The sequence below is a fragment of the Rhinolophus sinicus genome, linkage group LG05 (genome assembly GCF_036562045.2).
Source record: "Rhinolophus sinicus isolate RSC01 linkage group LG05, ASM3656204v1, whole genome shotgun sequence".
Lineage (NCBI taxonomy): Eukaryota > Metazoa > Chordata > Mammalia > Chiroptera > Rhinolophidae > Rhinolophus > Rhinolophus sinicus.
This window is the reverse complement of record NC_133755.1, coordinates 118,894,477-118,913,567: the sequence shown is the minus strand read 5'-3', so window position 1 is coordinate 118,913,567 and position 19,091 is coordinate 118,894,477. Positions and strand designations below refer to the sequence as shown.

Below are 19,091 nucleotides of genomic sequence, written 5' to 3'. Positions count from 1 at the left end.
CTGTAAGTTCTTGGAAGATCTGGGAGCATAGATTTGGGCTGTGAGTGGCCTTGGCTGAGCATGAAATTTTGAATGGAAGTAGATCACTGAAAGGACCCACCGTGAACCCAGGTCCACAATTCCAGGCCTAGATGGCGTTAACTTTGATGTTCAGCTAGAGGAAGAGGTTGTCCCCAAAAGAAAGTGTGCCCAGTTAAAAAGCAATGACAACAACAAAACCTTGGCTTCTTTTCCCATCATGTTTCCAAGGTAGGGCAGTTAAACTGGGTAATAGGTATGTGTAGCGTTGAAGTGATATCAGGCATAGCTACATGTCATTGCAATTCTGTACCCTATAAATCCTGGAGTTGGATTTACTTTCACAAACAAGCCATTTCACTTTGCCCACATAACTAGATGATTCAACAGGTGGTTTATCTTAAGAAAACATCAAAACAATTTTCAGTATAAACTAACACACTATTTTAAATGACTGTTTTTATTTTCTAAAAAACAAAGCAAAAATTGCACCAAAGTTAAATTGGCAGGAAGAACTTTATTGAAGGTTATTACATTAGGGGATAAAGATGGCAGAACTAACTCCAAACCCAACTTCACTGAGGCAGAGAGAGTAAGGTTTTCTAAGGGTTGGAGTAAGCGATTGGAAAGGGACTAGAGCGCGTTAGAGGGAAGTCAGCCATAGGTCATCTGTGTTTGGTAATTGGCTTTATCCAGAGAAAAAATAAATTCCTGTCTTTATGGGACTTTTGCAACTTGGAGCAAGGTGCCTACTGAAGTTTAGGCTCCTACCCTCTCAACAGGACCTGGGCGATAAGGGTGCTTTCTTCTATAATGATTACATTTCAAAGAGGTGGCTCCCAGATCATTGAGAAAGATATTCCTGGGTTGTAAAACTGGCAAGAGGCTTTCAAAGACTTAAGTACAGTTCAAAGGGACAGAGAAATAATTTACAATTACAAGTTTTCTAAAGAAAATTATCAAACAAAAGGGAGGTCAGAGGTCTGAGAGTGAGGAAGAAGCCTGTCTAAAGTTTAGTCATGCTGATGGGAGTTTTAAAGTCGCCTTAGTCCCTGGTCACATGATAAATTATCCTTTAATAGTGAAATAATTTTTGCTCAGTTGAAGGACTCAGTGGTATATCAAACTCCACTTTTGTTTTCTCCAATGAAAAATACGATCTGTTCTAATTGTTGCAAACCTCTAATTCACAATGGAACATTCTGCAACGATAAAAATGTTCTGTCTTCTGCACTGTCCAATCCAGTAGCCACTAGCCACATGTGGCTACTGAGCACTTGAAATGTGGCTCGTCTGACTGTGGAACTGAATTGTTCATTTTAATTGATTTAAACTTATATAAATGTGGCTAGCGACGGCCATATTGGACAATGCAGCCTCCAAATCGATCTCACCATCGTTTCATCTGCAGAACAATCACTATTACCAAATGTTGTGTCTATGACCTGGGTCATTCTTCAAGTAGGAATTATCAGTGGAGTTTAGGGATTCTTAAACTCACTTCGCAGGATGGTGGTAAGAGTTAAGTAAGATACTGTAGGTGAAAGTGCCTAGCAAAATGCCTACTACAAAATAGGTACCCAACAATGTTACCTTCCTTTTCAGTCTCCTTGCAGGGGCACATAATGAATTTTGGCAGGGTCTTCACAATTTAGAACATAACAAATAATAGGGCTTGGGTTGTATGAGTGTGATAGGAGCAGATGTGTTAATGTTCCTTCATGTTACAAGGCACAGATGCTTTGGCTGTTTTGTGAGCTGCAGGAAGTCAATTCTTCTTGGAAACAATCATCTTCTTTATATTGACTCAGATAAAATGCCAAATTTTTAAATGCCAAATTTGTATTACTCTCAAGACATTTCAGATTAAACATCCATTATTTCATGATATTGTTGATATACTCTTTTCCTCAGAAGAATTAAAACGAACAAAAGCTATGAAAAGGCTAAGTCAGAACACCCATCCTCTGAAGATTTCTCTGCTGTAAAGACATGATTTTGTATATTATATGTTTTTAAAGGAACTTATCTCTTCTACTGACAGTGAATTACATCTTTAAAAATGTGAGCTACACAGAGGAAAAAAGGAAAAATAGTATCTATCATGGGGGAAAGAGAATGATTTGGCAAATGTGTTTCAGCAGAATGAGAGGATCTTGGCATACTGCAATTAGCCTTAGTCTGAAACGAAGCTGTAGCCCCAGCCATGAGGAATTCACGTTATTAAGCTATGGTCATACAGTGGCTTTCTCCCAGATACTGTGTTCTTTCCTACGTCTGGCTTGGCTTTGTCACCAGTATCGGTCAATGTCCTGCATTTTCACTTGTTTTCAGTAGTTCCATCTCAATTTTCTCGTGGGAATTGTACATTGATAAGATGCACCAAGAGATGGTAAAATTTTTATAACTTGACCAGGGTATTTATATTAAGAGAATAATTATTTTGAATGAACTACACTTATTCTTTCTGATTCAAGAGTTTGGGGTATTGTATTCAACCAAAAGCAGAATAATGGAACACCTGGTTTCAGATACCACCAGGTTGACACTTTAGAATAAATGAATTTTAGCGGTTCATTTCATAATTGGTCTGAATAGGAAGGTGTCACATACTGCTTTTTTTATTTGGAATTTTATGCCAAACAGATATGACCTATTACTCAATAGTTAAAAAGATTTATTTGTTTAAGCAAAATGTACCTAAAACAATTCATATTTATACGATGTAGAAATGATAAGTTTATAAATTTGCTAAATACCACTAAAACAAATTCCAATAATCCATTTCAGATATTTAGTTTACAAAATTTCAATTTATACTTTTAAGGGACATACGTACCTATGTAATATAAGACACAATTATATGTTTTCTTTTCCAGAAATTGAACTTATAATAAACTGAGGAAGGAAAATAACATGCCAGACAAATTCTATGTGCCAGATGCACATATGAAAAGGACTCTTAGTCCAGTTTTGTCAATGTATTTTTAGTTCCCATTTACCTTGCCCTGAATTCACTTGACTTTTTCACTTTCAACCATTTCATGATTCCTTTGGATACAAGTCATGTTTATGTTGTTACGACTGACTAAACATGCTAATATTCTACAAGCACATTGTAACTTGCTTTCACTTATTTTTTATCAATTAAGATGCATATTAATTTCACATGAATATCTGCTGAATTCAGCATATAAATTTTTTTTAATTAAATTTATTGGGGTAACAATTGTTAGTAAAATTACATAGATTTCAGGTGTACAATTCTGTATTACATCATCTATAAATCCCATTGTGTGTTCATCACCCAGAGTCAATTCTCCTTCCATCACCATATATTCGATCCCCCTTACCCCCATCTCCCACCCCCCACCCCCCACCCCCCTTTGCATATAATTTTAAGTATATTTTATAGGAATATACTTATTTATAAGCGTTAAAAAACTAAGCCAAAAATAATTAAGCCAAAAATTAGGAAATTGGGAGGTGCTTAAAATTTCAGAAAAAAATCACTCACGAAGTTAGTCCCTTATGATCTTTTAAAAGACATGGTATATTGTTTTACCTCATCATAGATAATCTCTTCGCATAATATTTTTTGTCTACAAATTCAAATGTAACTCCTTTTAAAAACCTGAGGTAAACATTTCTGGTAATGAATTGCTGACCAGTATCTGGTTTACATTGGCCCTTTAAAAACACTTCAGTGCTTGATTAAAACACACACACACAAACACACACACACACAATTCTGAATATATTCAAGATGTAAGGTAATAGGTAGCTTCAGCATAACATATTTTAATTTTGAAGTTATTTGTATCAGTTAATCCTATAAATGCTAATACTGTAATAGGTAGACTAATTCTTTCCAAGCGTGACTCCTGGGACATTGCCAATATCTGTTTCTTTTTTTATTGTTTGGCTCCTTTTCATGTTTATCACATAAGCTATACTTAGACATTCACCTAAACAATTATCATTCCGATCACTGTACAATTTGCTTACTTTATTGAAAACGTTCAATCTTACAGTTTCAAAGTTGTCGGTTTTATTTTTTACTTGTGGACTACAGGAGCTATTGCATTCGAAACACAAGTATATTTCTGTGTCCACCTTCCACACCATCCAGCTAGAATGAAAGGATAACGCCTCAACAATTGTGTTAAGTTCACATTCTTGGGTTCCAAGCAACACTTTCAGAAAAGGTTCCCTTTCTTCTTCGCTATTTCCAAAATAAAGAAATCCTATTATAGAATTAGTTCCTATCATGAATGGGCTGCTTCTATCATGGAATCATAGAATCTTAGAGTTGGATCCAGTCCCATCCCGCTCAATTCAAGATAACGTTATTTAGCATAATTTAGCACCACTAATGGATTTAGCCTTGGCTTCAGTCCACCAGTGATGGGAAATTCATGAAAACCTTGTTCCATTTATGGCATACTGCAAAGCCCACTGGTTTTGGAAAGAGAGAGGCTGGATTACAATTCCAGTTCTAACAACATGAGATAGGGCAAAGTTATTTGCCTTCTCTGACTCTTGGATTTCTGGCTTATTTGTGGCATATAAGTGCTCAAAATATAACTAATGACAAACTATGAAGGTAAAACAAGTTAATGTAAAATATGCTCAATGATTGATAACTTCCCTGTCCCTACAGAAAGAAAATTATTTCTTCTGTTAAACCCAAATCTAACTCTCTGTGAATTAATTCATTCAATAAATATTTATAGAACAATGTTCAAGGTACTGTATATAACACTGAACAAGGCAGAAGGGACCTTATTCTCAGGGAAATTATATTCTAGGGAGAAGAAAAAGACCAACAAACACTAAGTAAATGAATTAAATTTACAGGAAAAAATTAAGTGACTAGATGATAACTTTTATAAAGAAGACATAGGGTTATATATTCACTCCCGGGTGGCCACTTCAGGCAAGATGCTGAGGACATGTCACTTAAGCTGAAGTTTAAATGACATTTCTATCCTGTGATTCTAGTTATGCTCTCTGAAGCAGCCCAGAAAACAAAACAAAACAAAATAAAACCTTTCAAATTGTTGAAGGCAAGTAATATGTCTTCCGTTAGGTTTTTCTTCCTTAAGCTAAATATCATCAGCCCCTTCAACTATTTCTTATATAACATGATTTCAATCCAACATTTCAACTGGGAAGACTCCAGTTTTATCAACATTGTCTTTTCAATGTGCCCTTAGGATGAAAACAATATTCCAGATGTAGCCCGAACCATGTGGAATAAAGAGAGAAGAGCATCTCTGGCCTTGATCTGGATTCTCTATTTCACTAATGGTGCATAAACTGGCACTGTCTTTTTTTGGAGTGACTGCAAATCAACACTAAGTTGTCATCAACTAGAAGTGCCTGGTCTTTTCCATAGAACTTTTGAGATATATTTGCCTCCTTCCTATGCACACAATTGTTTTCTATACCAGAGCTTTGCATCTACTTTTGCTATAGTTTATCTTGTTAGTTTCAACTGAATTTTTCCAGACAGTGGAGAGTTTTTGAATTTCAAGTCTTTCTTCTACTACGTTAACAATTCTTTAATTTCCATGTCATTCATAAATGTAATTAATATGTTGGTAGGCCTATAAAATAGACATCCAACAAATACACAAGTATTTCAAAGCCATGCTAGATTATTTACGAAATATAATTTGCCCATGAGAAAGAAAAGTCATACTACTATGGACGATATCCTCCTATGTTTTCTTTTTTTTTTCCAATTTTTTTTTAAATTGGGGAATATTGAGGAACAATGTGTTTTTCCAGGACCCATCATCTCCAAGAAAAGTCATCATTTTCAAAGTGCGACTGTGGTGTTATGAGCACTGTGCTCTAACAAACTGAGCTGCCCCCTCCTATGTTTTCTAAATTATCTGTATTAAACATGAGCTATTTTTATAATTAGGAAATAAAGTTAAAAAATATATATCACATTACTTTACAAAATAATATGCCTTTTACATTTTCATCTAAAAAGTTGATGAGTGTTAAAGAATAAAGACAATGATAAAGCCCTGTATCATTCTATTAAAGATTTCCCTCCAGGCCAATACAGGGTTGTTCGTTCATTATTAATGTTGTTAATTAAACCCAACTCTTCCTGGGCAATTGTAACATATTAATAGTTGTATCAATATAATATCTTTATCAACGTAATGATCCAGAAGGATGAAGGCCTTTCATTCCATGTTCTTATATTTGTTAGAATTTCAAAAAATGGGATTGTCTGCAGGCATTTCTCCTTCTACTTCTCAGTTTTAAAAAACAATTTTCTCAAGAATTTATAGAAATAATGATTAACTATTTGAGTCAGTCAAGCATAAAAAAATAATATTCTTTTCTGCTATAGTGTATGCTTAAAAAATTAAACAAAAGAATTTAGAATTAAAACTTTGAAACTTGGCATAAAATGACTACTCAGAGGACCAAGAATGCATTTCTGAGTGTGGGAAAGCATTTGCCTTTGAGAAAAATTTAGAATAAAAAAAACATTTTGCTGGGTTTGGTCTGAGAATTAAGACCTTATTCAGAGAGAAATAGTTACATGATATAACTGTTTTGACACAATATACACACAGAACACAATGACCTTGAGAAGTTCAGTTCAATTTGAATTTTTAATGTCTCCTTTTATTTCCCAGGAGACCTGACCTTTGAAAGACTTTTTTTTTCCGTTTTTTGGTCAACTTTAGCTTAAAACTTAATTTGTGTCTTTTTTCTAAAATTTGCCAGTGAAGCAGGGAAAAGCAGAGATCACCACCTTAATAACATGGCCCTCTGTTCTCCATGTCTTCCAAGTCACTTGCTTCTCTTAGGGTGAGAGCTGAGGTGGAACATGATAGGTCAGTTGCTGCATAAGCTCAGGTCAGGAAAGAGGGAGGGGCCTGAGATGAAGAGTGATTTTTGGCTGATCAAATATGGTGATGTGTTTCTTACAGTTTTCCTTGGAAAGATTACATATAGTCTTGATAGAGATATTTATTACATCGTATCAGATGTCACATAAATGATAGTCATTGATTTTGACTGAAAGCTACCAGACGAAGATGTCATTCTGCATCGTATTGCTTAAGATGGAAGTTAGGTAAAGTCCTGAGCATGTGCAATCCCTCCATAGTTAGCCTATCTCTTCAAGTGCAGGTTAACAAACATTTATGCAACCTCTACTAAGCCCCAAGCACTAGGGATTCAAAGATTAATGAAGTAGAGGTCTTGCTCTCGAAGAGCTCGCAATCAAGTAAGAAAAAGATACACATAGATGTGACAAACACAATAAAGGTATGCCCAGGTTACTGTATGATCACAGAGGGGCACCCCCTTACCCAGCCCAGAGGAGTTCTAAAGGAAGTAATACCGTGTAAGCCCAGATAACAAACTTCTCAAAACAGCATGTTCATCTCTGTCTCCCTGGCACCTAGCACAGGGCCTAATAAGTGCTTGATAAATATTTGCTGAACTGAACTGAGTGGACTTTATTGACATTAAAAGCTTTTATGCAAGATAAGAAGGGCCGATTTAAGGTGCATTGTATATTTGTATTAAAGCTTCAAAGAATTCAAGTATATCCTGCTTATTTTCTCCGCGACACTTATCACACCAAAACTTGTATACATTACTGTCTTTATTTGTCTGCCACCCTGTAACCCCTAAGAATGCGAGCTCCTTGAAGATGGGACTTGTATTCCCATTGCCTATAACTGTGGGTGGCATCTAGTAGATACTCAGTAAATATTTGGTGAATGAATATGGAGTCCAACAATAGTTACACAGATGAAAGGGCCAGTTTAAAAGAAAATTCAGTGAATTTTGCTTTACTTTCTTTTGGCTATATGAAGTGAATTTATGAGACTCTATATGAGAATTTAGTGCCTAAATTCTTGTTACCTAGGACAATGGTTCTTGGTCTTTTGAAAATCTGATAAAAGCTATTAACTCTCTCTATAGAAAAATACACCTCAAATTTTGACACCAATAAATATACAAAAATATCTGGTTGAGACCCTTGACCTAGTGGAGAAGGGCAAAAATTTTGGAGAATTGACTAGGACTTTTTTGTGGATTTCAGTTTTTTGGAAACAATTTTAATGTCCATCCATAACTGCCCTTTATCTTAATTTGTAAAATGGGAGATGTTAAATGATAGATGTGTCAAAGAAGCTATATTCTATTATATTATCTTGCTCAATATTGAAGCATATTTTGAAAAAATATATTTTTATTAGATTTGTCCTCCTTCTGATTCCCCTTAACTTTGTTTAGCCAAAAAACTGTTTTAGGTATATTGTATTCATATTATATCATTAATAAGTGAAAACTAGGCAATTATTTTAAAATGCATGAGATATAAGAAATTATTCTCCTCAGGTTGTTTCTTGAATTTCAGAGCACACAAAAAAGCACATTTTATTAAAAGAAAACCCACTAACTTTTTTATTATTAAAAGTATTGGGGTAACATCGGTTAATACCATTATATAAAAATTTCAGGTGTACAACTTTATAATATGGCATCTGTATACTCTATCATGTTGTTCCTTACTGAAAATCTCATCTATTTTTGTCACCTTGTAGTTGACCCTCTTTTAAAACCCACTAACTTTTGAAAATGGTTATCCAAAAGTGTCACAATCTGAAAAAGCTCGAGTTATAGAGAATTTCCCATATCAGGAGAGGTAGGCAGTATCTAAAATGGCTCCCAAAGATCCCTGTCTCCTGGTGTTAATATTTTGTGCAATCTCCTTCTTTGATTGTAAACTTAACCTAGTGACTTGCTTCACAAGAATAGAAGATGGCAAAAGTGATCACTGTCGCTGTTGAAATTAGGTTATAAAAGACTTCCATTTTACTCCTACTTTCTTTCTCTGGCTCTCCTCGCTTGCTTGTTGTGATGAAGCAAGTTGTCATGGGTGCTCTGCCCTATAGAGGGCCTCACATAAGAAGCAAGCCCAACCAGGAACTGAATCCTGCCAACATCCAGTCGGTGAGCTTGGAATCTGATTCTCCCCTGGTTGATTCTTGAGATGCAAGTGGCCCTGGCCATCACCTTGACTGCTGCCTTGTCAGACACCTAAGCCAGGGTACCCAGCGAAGCCTCCTCCAGCTTCCTGGCCCACAAAAACTGTGAGATAAGTATTACTGTAGGCCACTAAGTTTTGTGGTAATTTCTTACATATTAGTAGATGACGAATACATCAAGAACTACCTTACCTACAGCCAGGACACTCTGATGTGATAATTTAAATATTATTAAAATGGGCTTTAGGGTCGATGTCAATAAAACAATAGTATTTCATAGTAAGAGCAGCATATTTCCAGCAAAATTATCCTTACTAAGACTTCAATTGACTCATTTAAAAAAACTATTGAATTTCTTAGTTCTCGAGACAACCACCGTCTTGTCCCCTCCTAAGTTTTTCTTTATAGCATTCTGCTTCTGTTTCATTTCAACAGGTTAAATGGGGAGAAATATTATCAATGTCTTATTAAAACTGATCGATTTGATAGTTTCATTAAATGACTGTATAGAAATAAGGAGATATCTGAAAAGAAAAACCTATTATGTTTATAAAATAAATTTACATTTATATCTGTTGCAATTATTGATGGTTTTAAAATAATTGCCATGTGGTAGAATATTTATATATAAATTTCTAAAAGGAATCCCTCTAGGGAGATTTCAATTTTAGGCAGGGTTTATTAAATGCTCTTCGTCCTGTGAGAAAGTTATAGATTATAAAGATTGTCATAAGTAGAATTGGGAAAGAAAAGGAACTTAGAGAAAAGTAAACTGTATCACTGAAGGAAGACATAACTCTTTCCTCTGTGTTTCATATAGGTTTTAAAGTGGTTAATTCTGGAAAAATTATAATACATTATCTTCCTTAATGTATGGGGACTGGGAGGAGGGCATATGAAATAGTGGCATCTTTAGGTACAAGAAAATTAAAATACTATTTCTCTCTGTCTTTTTCTCTACTGCTCTTTAATTGTTCAGAAACTACAATAAGGCTTCAAATTTGTATGACTTTGTTCTTATGCTCTTCTGTTTTTTCTATATGCAGATTTTATGAAGAAAATATACAGATTAGAGGAAGATACTATGATTTTTAAAAATAGAACTATTTTATCCTGATGAGCTAGGCGTTAGTGTCTTTCCAATAGATATTATCAGGAGAATTGCACATGAACCTATTATATAACAAAGTCCAGGTGATTCATATTTGCATTAAGCAGAATGTTTTCTACAGGTAAGTATCTATCTCCCTGTAGATAGGGCAGCCAAGTCAAAGTATGGATCAAACTCTCTGGACCTTAATCTGTAAAACTAACAAGCTTTGATTCTCTGAAAAACCTAGATAGAGCGTTTCTGAACTTAATTCTAAGAACTTGAGGGCATTTTGGTAACTCTTTTTGACAATGATTTTTATAGTTTTGCTCTAAATTTGATGTGTACTGGAAGTTTCCTCCTTTTTCTGCTTATCATGGCCTTTTCACACTTGTTCCATGTTTTTTTTTTTATTTTTATTTTCCTTGGCCTTTTCATTTCTTGTTCCATGTTTATTTTTATTTTTAATTTTCTTGCTTCAGGAGTGGCTTAGTAAAGTACGAAGAAAGGAAAGGACTGAAAAGAGAGTGTGTGGGATTATTATTGTCTCTGTGCAGTCTGGCTCATCTGATAAAACTTAATTTCTGCCTTGCCCTTGTTCTCCACCACACGGAGGCCATGGTGGGGGCATAATAACCTCAGGTCTCTCTAAAGCCCAATTGAACAGCATAACACAGCAGGCTTCATAGCGAAAGGAGAGGAATGTGCTTTGAGAATCTATCTTTTAAGCTCTGTGAGCCACAGATGATAAAGAGGCTGTGCAGGATAGAGATGAAGGTGGAAGAAGCACAGGGCAAATGATTGGCTACTTCTTCCAGCTTTTTTTTTTTTTTTTTTTTGCTTATGGTTCCAGCAAGAATACCTATCTCCAAATCTGAATAGGAACAGCCTGGAAATAATTACATATAAGGTACCTATATCAATATAAATTCTACTCTAATTTGGAAACCTTGAATGGTTGAATGGATTTGCGTGGAAAAGAAGTACCCGAAGCCTGATTCTTTTCAAACCCCCAAAGTAACTTAATAACTTTCCTACCAAATCTATGCAATTTTTTTCTCCTGCCCAAAGGTTCCTCAATTTACTCTCAGAAATTGGACAATGTCTTCAAGAAAACAGTTTGGTCCTGCTGTTTCTACTATAGCAAAATTTATTTTAGCACGTCAACTTTCCACTCTGCCCTTGTGCTTTCTGTCAGGTCTTTTCATCTGTCATGAATGAATCTCTTATATAACTCTCCTGAGTACAACTTTTCATGTACATATTCTTCCTCTCCCATAAACCAGAGGGTCTGGAGCCCTGCCACTACTTTAGGAGCTTCAGCTTAGAACTAGAGTTGAAATGCCAAGTTTCTGTGACATTACAGATTGATGCCTAATGCTGGCTTAGTTGTATTTTTGGCAGGTCACTGGATGCTAACCACTAGGTGTAACCCATGGGCTCCAAGTTAACAAAGTTGATGTGTTTTGAGTTGATCTCCAAAAATAAAGAATATTCTGTCTCTTAAAATTCAAATTAAATAAAGCAACTTACTTAATAAGGCTAACTCTTGTGTATGTGTGATTTTTGATTCACTAGTTTTTAAATAATATCTGTTTGAGGTACGAAGACAAATGATTTAATATAGTGTCAGAAACTAATGGCAATTGTAAGGCAATAAATAACTAGCTATCCTTCCATTTCAAGGAGAAATTTAAGTAGTTTTTGAACCATTATTTTTTTGTGATTGAAAATAGATCTTATTTAATATATATTTTCTCTAACTATGACATCAATTTGTTTTTCAAAATATGTAGCAAAAAATGAGAGATAAGAAGCCACATAATATTACCATTTAGGGAATTACTATTAACGTCATGTTATATTTGAATATCAATTATTAACTAAATCATATGAAAATTGGTTCTTTAGGTGAGTCAGGGTTAAATGGTAAATTCAATATAAATTGTTATGAAAAAGGTTTAATTTCTACAAGGATTTTTAGCTTTATTTTTATCTTTAGTTTTTTTTTTTTTGTTTTTTGTTTTTTTTTGGTTTTAGTCCAGCTTTTTCAAAGTAAGAAGAGTAGGGTGGATCCACACAGGTGTTTGGCACACTAAGGTATTATGAAACTTATCCTCCCTGTCTCAGAGTTGCATTATGTGGTTGGCTTCAATGACTACTGGCAAGCAGTCAGAGATTTTAAAGTATCCAAACTGGAGGAAGGAAATAGAGTATAATGCCAAATTGTCATCTCAAATTACATTTGGAACAAAAGGGGGGGAAAATGAGATTCCTAAAATTTTACTGTTAATTATACAGCCTCCGAGGTATATTCCAAATTATAAAGTTTTTTTCTGACTATAAAAGTAACATATACTCTTCATACAAACTTCAAACACTACAGAACTATAAAATGAAACAAACTATCAATAGTTTTGGAGCATATTTTTTCAAATTAAAAAAATGCTCTATCCTTTCAGTAGTCAGTGCCCTCTATTACTTTTAATATTCTAACTGCAGTTAAATCACTAGATAGTTCGAATAGTCTCAAATGCTTTTGCTAGGTAATGTATAATTTTTTCACTGCTCCTTGTTAACAGTCTGTGAAACTAGCCTAATTTAGTAATCTGACACAAGATGGAGGAGGCAAAGCTGTAACAGGAGCCCAGGAAATCTGGTTCCAGAGTCTATATTCTAAACTACCACTTTGAATGCCTCTTTGACAAGTACATCAGCTATTGCTTGTCTAAATGAGTGCTTTCCCCTTCAAAGTTGATGGAGTATTTCTGGGAACATCCCCACTGTGGATAAATCTGCTATAAACATGTAAGTGAAGCCTTATTGAAGCAATCTGTAGTTACACCTGAAAAAAATACTTCTATCATTCAGAGATATTTTCAAGTACTTAAATATAAAGCATCCCAAGTGCTATGAAGAAATAGAATGAAAAACATTATAAATATTTTAAAACAGTCTTCATGTTACTGATTGAATGCACACTAATTTCTCTCACACTTCAGGTTTTGTAATTGCCAACTTCTTTACTTGTGTGTTGGCTGTTTCTTCTCATAAGCCTATGTTGGTATATGAGTGCCTACCCTGAGGCTTAGTATATGGTAAATGTTCAATAAACATTTTGAATAAATTAAGGGATAAATAGCTATGTGAGGGAATGTGGGATGGCTTTATAAAATGATGGTGAACTTGAAGGAAAAGAATAACATTTGTTGAGTACTTACTATGTGACAGGCACTGTTCTAAATACTTTACCTTTATTGAGAAAAAGTTATTTTCCTCTCACCTTTCTAAGTTCTTCTGGCTAAACCAATATTCAAATTAACATGAGTCAGATTAATAGGAGAAAACTACCAAATTTATTACAGATGTATATGTGAGGGTTCCTTAAGAATCTGGGGCCCTTGGATGCATTGGGCAGTATTGGCTTGTACTATGCCATCTTGAGCTAAGGAAAAGCAGTGGTTGTGGTTTGGGATTTGAAAGGGCAGGAAGACAATTCACATGGAGATGAAAAGCAAATGTTTGGTAAATAAGGGTTTGCTGGCCCTCTTTAACAATGGGACACTGAGAGCATTTTAATCAAATGCACCTCACTAGGTTCCTCCTTGTCTATCACACTAGTTCACATTAAATTATAGTTATCTACGATATCTCCCTTCCTGGAGCAGGTCTTCTAGCTAAATTACTTTTAGGCAGTTAGGGGGAAGTTCAAAGGTTTTTCCTCAATCTTTCATTTTTTAAAAAATAATCAGCTTAAAATAATATCCTAAAGAAATATATTTTAGGGTAGTAAACTCTGCTCACCCTCAATTGTACAGTATGATATGTGATGTGATATGATATAGTATAGCTTGTTCACTGTCTTAGTGGAATGTAATTTCCAGAGGCCAAAGACTATTTTTCACTACTGTTCTTCTAGCACCTAGATAGGGGCCTGGGATGTAGTAGGTGATAAATAAATTTTTATTGAATAAATAAATACATATCATCTTGTTTAATCCTCAAAACTATTCTATAAGGCAGGTAATATAATTATCCCCATTTTTCAGATGGAGTAACTGAGGCCCAGAGAGATTAAGTTTTCCCAAGCCACAGAGCTAGAATGTGGTAGCACAAGATTCAAACAGTCAGATTCCACACTTCATAGTTGTATCAAATTGTGCCTCCCCAATAAATATACATGTTGAAGTCCTAATCCCTGGTACCTGTGGATGTGAAACTAATATAATATTCTTAAACAATGGCACTATAGAAATATAATAAGTAATTCCAAAAGAATTGAAAAAACATTTCAAATAATGGCAGCAATGTTGGAGATAATGTACAAAATTTCTCAAGCAGTATGACTCTTTTGAAGAGCAATACTTATTTGGTAAATCTCTGGAATCTGAATTTCAGAGATTTGTTTTAAATTCAGTCTTACTATTTTAGAGTTTTATTCTATATACCATGTTATTAATTGGGACTTTGTGAACTTAAACTTGTAGCTTTATAATAAAATAGATTGAGCAATGAAACAACTAGATTGACTGAGAAGGAAAAGAGTTAGTGCATTGTAAAGGAAATCAATATACTACATAGAATTTATAGTTAAAAATAGCTGCATAAGTGAAAGACTAATAAGGTAGTATAACTTGAATTACTCTGAAAGTAATATAACAACTCCTATGTGAATAACACAAAAATATAGGTATGTATATTTGACCTTCAGGCATTTAAAACATTTAATTAAGGACCTGGTGCATTGGGTTAGATTTATGCTCTATAATTCAATAGCCCATAGCCACATGCAGCTATTAAGTACTTGAAATGTGGCCAGCAGAATTGCAACACTCAATTTTAAATTTTATTTGATTTTAATTTAAATATAAAACATATTCAATTTAGTTATTGGAACACTTTTAAGTATGCTTGCAACAACTTGGGTATATGAATCCCAATTGTACCTAATTGGGTACTATGTTAACTGTAAGTTTTATAAAATGTAAGTACAGAACAAGTATTTTTGATAAAAATTTGGTGTCTACATTGAGATGTGCTGTAAGTATAAAATACACACTAGATTTCAAAGACACGGCTTGATAAAAAGAAAGTAAAACCATAATATTTATATTGATAATATAGTGACATAATATTTTAGATATATTTGATTAAAATATATTATTAAAATAAATTTCACCTGTTTATTTTTACTTTTAAAAACTGTATCTACTTGGGAAACTCTAAATTATATATGTGATTCACATTATATTTCTGTTAGATGGCATTGCTCTACACCAGTTGTTCTCAAAATGTGGTCACTTGACCATCATAATAAGCATCACCTGGGAACTTGCTAGAAATGCAGATTATGGACCTTCGCTTAGACTTACTGAATCCGAGACTCTTGGGGTGGGGCCCTGCTTTAAAAAAGCCCTTCAACTCATTCTGATGCACGCAAAAGTTTGAGAACCATTATTCTAAACCAGTGCTTTTCACCCTTGGCTGCAAATTAGAATCATCTGGGGACTTTGGGGCAAAAAATCCTGGTGCTAAAGCTACAACCTAGACCAAGTAAGTCTTGGCCCAGTCAAGAGTGTTTTTTAAAGCTCTCCAGGTGATTCTATTATGGAATAAAGATTGAAAACCACTGGTCCAGATCCTTGATCTTTAAATTTTGCTCTCTAGAGGGGCGGAGGCCAACTTCTGTTTCGCTTTCCGCTTCCGACAGGGCAATAGATGTCTACCCTGCTTCCTGCCATGGTGATTTTCCTTTCTGGATGGGGAGACACAGAAGCCTTTGCAGGTATCAGAAGTTTATATATCAAATATATCTAAATGTACCAATTATGCTTGTTACATTACATGTGAACATGGCTGTGCTTTCTTGGTTTGATATTACGTATTAGGCTTTCACCAGATACACAGGGTGAACTTGGAATTAAGCAGGCAGAAGAAAATGTAAAAGCTTTCAAACAACAGAGATGACAAATGATATTTCTTTGAATAGAATTATTCTGGGAGGATTTTCTCAGGAGTTTTATCTTTATACACTGCTCTTACCACACAGCAGAAGCTACCACGCTTCATTGCACTTAATTGCTGGAGTTCACTGGTGGCTTTAGTTCCACAGGGTCATCAGTGGTGCTAATAGAAATATTTCTGTTCTCCAGTGCCATGGAGATTGTGACACTTTAGTACACCTACTGTGTTTCCCCGAAAATAAGACCTAGCTGGACAATCAGCTCTAATGCGTCTTTTGGAGCAAAAATTAATATAAGACACGTTCTTATTTTACTATAATGTAAGACTGGGTCTTATATAATGCAATATAATGTAATACCGGGACTTACATTAATTTCTGCTCCAAAAGACGCATTAGAGCTAATTGTCCGGCTAGGTCTTATTTTTGGGGAAACAGGGTAATGGTTGGTTCTCTTGCTGTTGAAAAGCTAAAAACATTGGCAAATCCAGCCAATATAACCTTGAAAATCTATGAAGGTGTGATGCATATTCATGTCACTAGGAAAATGCTATCAAGCGATTCATTGATAAACTCCTACCTCTTGTTGATGGACATCGCTAAGAGGACTCGGGTAGAAGTACACGAGCATCGTTGGAGTAGAGTATAAACCTTTTCTGGTGCCCTATCTTGAAAATTGTAACATTTTCAGTGTTCAACTGTTTCACAAATACACATTAATGACACAGACTAAATAATGTTTCCTTGTGGGAAATTTATGATTTTTTGTTTCTATACATGTACTGTATAATAGGATCCAGAATTTACTATATATATATATATATATATATATATATATATATATATATATATATATATTTAATGATTGTAATACATAAGAATGAGGTGGTATTACATCATTCCTAATAATAGAGATAATGCTTTTAAGTGTTAATAATATTGAGTTATATAGCTTACTTAAAAATTGTGCTCTATAGAGCTCTAGAGTCACTTAAGAGGATGGAGGTTTTGCTTAAACTTTTGATTAAAGAATAGAATAACACAAAGGTACATCTCTTTAAAGTATTCTAATGAATGTACCGTATATTCAAATACCAATGACTCATGTACCGTATATTCAAATACCAATAACTTATAGCTGAATTCATCAGGAATTGCTTGGAACCAGGTATAGATTCTACTGAAAGGATGCCTAACTCCAACGTATGTATCTTTGAGGACCAGAGGAATCTGCAGACAAACCTTACTCCATTAGTTTCTTCCCATATATTTATCTTCCCACAGTTTGCCACCTTTGGAAGCCTAAAACTGCTTTCCTTTATCCTCTCATTTCTCTATAAGTTTATTGTTCTTTGTGAAAGATGCTCTATAGATTGCAGTTGTAAGCTGCTGTTTTAAATAACTTTTTTTTAAGGTTTCTCCTGTGTGATGTGCATTGCATGTGTTAATAAACTCATTCTTTTGCTCATGTGTTCTTGTTAAAAGAGTCCCAGCTGAAAACCTAAAATGGGTAGAGATAAAGTTTTGCTTCCCCTATATTAGCACTCATTCAAATTGTATCCTTACTTCAGTATGTAGGCAAAAAGTCAACTCTTTCCTTGGTTGGCAATTACCCTGGGGCTGGCCATCCCAGGCATTCAGTCACCTACATTTGACTCTGAACTTTGAGGGTGGGAAACCTGGTAGATTTTCTTCTCTTCAAAATACTGAACTCTGGAATTTTCAAATTAGAATCCCAAAAGGTCAAAGTCTTTCCTTCAAAGGAAACATATCAAAAACCAGGTATGTTCAGCTTTTCAACTAGAAAAAAAATTAGAAGTTATTTTACATAATGTGCTTTTTGTGTGAAGAAATACAGGATCATTTACTAAATATCACAAACCACCATTTAGCTACTTTTTTTCTATTAGATTATCCTTTTTCTCAAGAAAGTAAGACATTTGAAATGCTGTATATGCTATTAGGTGTTTCCTGAATTTTCTTTATAAGCATACCATGTTTTATTGCATTTAGCATTATTGCTCCTCACAGATGTTGTTTTTTTTTTTTCTTTACAAATTGAAGATAGGACTCTCCACCAGCACAAAGATTACGGCTTGCTTTATTGCGACACTCGCTTTATTCCAGTGATCTGGAACTGAACCCGCAATATGAGTTGTATGCCTGTACTTGAAATCTCAGTGACATTAGATCAGAGTACTATAACCATATTTTAAGATAATTAGAGCTCATTGTGCACTAAACTGACTTGGGCAAGAAAAATTTGATTTTGACTGTAGGTTTACTGTTCTAACCTGTGTAACAGAAACCTACAGTTTTCTTAGTTTGTGAATAACACCCATTCTTAACATTATCAGTTGTGCACTGAGTGACTGCACAACTGCAGTTTCTTCCAAGGAAAATTAAAGCAAGAATGTTTCTGTGTTTTTGTTTCCTCCATGTTTTTCGTTTGTTAACTATTTTTGCAATAAAACCTAACCTTATAAATGATTTAAAAGGACTGAAAATTTTAGTGTTCTGGCTAACATTTATGTGGAAAAATAAGTTCTCAGTATTCTTGAAATTGCACATGAATATACAAGATGGCTCCCTAGCTAGGCCTTACACTGTTATTCAAAATGATTGGAACTCTTTTCATAAGAGAAATAAACATGAAAGAGAGATGTGAACCTTACCTACACTGGCAGGATTTTGTAATCCTTTTGTAATGATGCCTTGGAGGAAGAGCCCACACACTCTTCTTGGGCTACTTACTCCCTATATTTATATCAGCTTTCCTGTATGTAGATATTGTATCACAGAAGCAGGAATAGACAGGTAAAATATCTAATTTATGTAATAAAAGCTGCATTATAATAAGGTTCTGTTGTACTAACATTTTTTGTTTTGTCTTCACTGTCTTCTGTTTGGTTCCCAGGCCTGTTAAAACTTTTTGTCTCAGATGAAGCACTCTAATTGTAATGTGCCTCAGTTAATT

At 34.5% G+C, this 19,091-nt stretch overlaps 1 pseudogene; it reads left to right on the top strand.

The window, feature by feature from the left end:
* The first annotated feature begins 15,891 nt into the window (after positions 1 to 15,891).
* LOC109446353 (acyl-protein thioesterase 1) lies at positions 15,892 to 16,717 on the top strand (annotated as a pseudogene).
* Positions 16,718 to 19,091: the final 2,374 nt, after the last annotated feature.